The following is a 2,500-nucleotide window of genomic DNA, read 5'->3' as shown; positions in this document are numbered from 1 at the left end:
ACATTAATTTACATACCTATAAATGCATTCATATACACAGTGTGAATTCATTATTGCAATAATTCTGCTAAGATATGGAAAACTATTAAGGTAGAAATGAAGAAGTGTGAGAAAGGGATAAAGGGCTGAAAGGCAAGAGTGTGACCACCACCTACCCTCAGGACTGGTGGCAGACGACAAAACTAGTATAGTAAGAATGCAATGTCCAGAATAAGGCTGGGATACACTTAGCTAGCAGCTCACAGATACAACTACATAACAGAAATAAATGAAAATTGCATTCATCGTCATGTTCCTCAAACTAGACAGTGTTTTCTACACCAGTGTTGAGACATCACAGTTAGAGAATTTGCCATCTATAAAAATCGCCTAAAAATTTTATTTTGTGGAGAGAGGGGGTGACCTTTACAATCCAAGTAAAGCAGAGAAGAGTTGGTCCCTGGACCCATTATGTACCTCTGTAATCTTTTGACTACGGCCACAGGATGGGTATGAGGTGCATAATAAAGATATTAAACTGTAGTTGAAGCATCAACCCATTTCACAAAAGAGCCTAAAAACTGGGCACACATAAACACAAAAAAAAGCCTATCCAAAATCCTTGCAAAAGCAAGAGAGATATAACGAATGTGATTCTAGCAAGTGACCAACAGTGATAACAGACATCACTGTACCAACACAACAAGAGTGACAACACATTACAACTCGTGAAGTTATCAGGGAAAAAAAAAACTAGAAGCAAGCTGTACACATTTAAAAGCAGGTGGGACACCGTCTACAGGAAGCCCTGCATGGATGACTGGCCTCACTAATGGTTTCCTTTATCCGTCGACCCACTCCGTGCGCCGCTTTCTATCCCTTCTTAAAATTACACCACAGGTTCTGTAAAAGCTGAGGAGTCGCTAAATAAACTTAAGTTTCACGAAATTTTTGCTGTGGCTCGTAGGAAAAACTAAAGGGTATTCATAAAATTCTTGAAATTCAATTTTTAATTTCAATAAATTTTAAATGCAAAAGGGCTATACAAAGCTCCTTTTATTCGCACCTCTGTGATAACAAGGGGAGTGGGGAAATATGGGAAATTATGACAAGGATGGCGCGGAAATAAGACAAGGACGGTAGGGAAATATATGACACATGGTTGGTAAATATGACAAGGACCCCAATGGATATAAGTCACTTTGACTGACTTTCTTGGGTTATCTTAGGTAATCTACACATATGCTGCAAATATAATTTATGTAACTGTATTTATGTGTACCTATACCTGAATAAACTTAATGGTGGTGGGAAAATATTAGTAACATTTATAACAAGGATGGTGGGGAAATATCTGTGGCGTTGTGATAACAAGGATCGTGGCATGAATTCGCGAGAATTTCCACGTCTGTGAACGTCATGGCCGAACGCGTTAAGTGAGGGCGGTTTTTTTTTCTTATTTGAGAAGACGTGGTAGAGCGAAACGATATCTGAATTATCTACTTAATGACCATAGACCAAGTCTAATGAGGTCCTTTATTATATCCGCAGTAACAGAACATAAATAAGTTCAAGTTAAATACATTTTTTTTATTGCCAAAGTAAAACCAAATATTTTTTGGAAAATTAGAGAATATAACGAAAATTATTAGCTTAAGTTATAAAGCATTTAGCATGCAAACGAAAGACTCGGGTATAATCTCGGTTGAATCATAAGAACATAAGGAACACTGCAGCAGGCCTACTAGCCCATGCGAGGCAGATCCAGTTGTCCCTATTCACCTAGCAGTAACTAGGCACCTGGGTGTTAACTGGCTTTTGGAGTGGCATCCTGGGAGAGGCTTTTATGTGAGCTAAGGTAACTCATATCAGCTTAGCTAGTAAATTCATGGGAGTACAGAAACAGATTTAAACGTTCTTAAAATCATATAATTAAATAAGCATCTAGAAAATGCTGAAATCCTCGCAGAAAACTAGCATAAATTTTTAAATGGAAAGTCATGCCTTACAGAACTTACAAAAACTTATGATAAACAAGTCTTACTAACTGTCCAATGTTACATTGTCTGGAAACCTTATAATAGGTTGGGGTTACTCCTGAGTATCTTTAACCATGAATAAAAAAATGAATTTAATCATCACTTTGCTTCAGTACTGTACATCCCTTCTGTGTAGAATGGAAACATCATTTAACAGATGGAGTATTTCAGATAACGTTTCGCCTTGCAGGACTTTACATAAAAAAAATTGTAAGGTGAAACCTTATCTAAAATAATAAAAAAAACTGCTCTCTATACTGTATTTACATTCTATATTTTATTCAACAATATTTCCCACATGCAAATGTGAAACAGTGTTATGATTGAGAAACAGCTGACAGTGTTATCAAAGCTGTACAGTGATGACTTACCAAATAACGAGTCAACAAATAAAAAAAAATACGACTTAACATTACGAATGAGAAAGAAACCTAGAGAACACATACCTTGAGGTCTTCTGGAAGAGGTGTAAGCTTCACTAA

The 2,500-nt window shown here is 36.6% G+C and overlaps 1 protein-coding gene across 2 annotated transcripts in view; it reads right to left on the bottom strand.

Annotated features, from left to right (window-relative positions):
* LOC128700191 (NHS-like protein 3) overlaps positions 1 to 2,500 on the bottom strand; it is a 171,457-nt gene that overhangs the window by 162,794 nt on the left and 6,163 nt on the right. Inside the window, exon 1 of one of the 2 annotated variants that reach the window (XM_053793240.2) lies at positions 2,465 to 2,500. This exon is cut by the window's right edge and continues 530 nt beyond it. The exons of the other annotated variant lie outside the window; for it this stretch is intronic. The gene's annotated coding sequence lies outside the window, so the exon portion shown is untranslated. The remainder of the gene's footprint in view (positions 1 to 2,464) is intronic. 2 annotated transcript variants of the gene reach the window in all.

The sequence above is a fragment of the Cherax quadricarinatus genome, chromosome 74 (assembly GCF_038502225.1).
Source record: "Cherax quadricarinatus isolate ZL_2023a chromosome 74, ASM3850222v1, whole genome shotgun sequence".
NCBI lineage: Eukaryota > Metazoa > Arthropoda > Malacostraca > Decapoda > Parastacidae > Cherax > Cherax quadricarinatus.
This window is presented reverse-complemented; position numbering and strand designations above follow the sequence as displayed.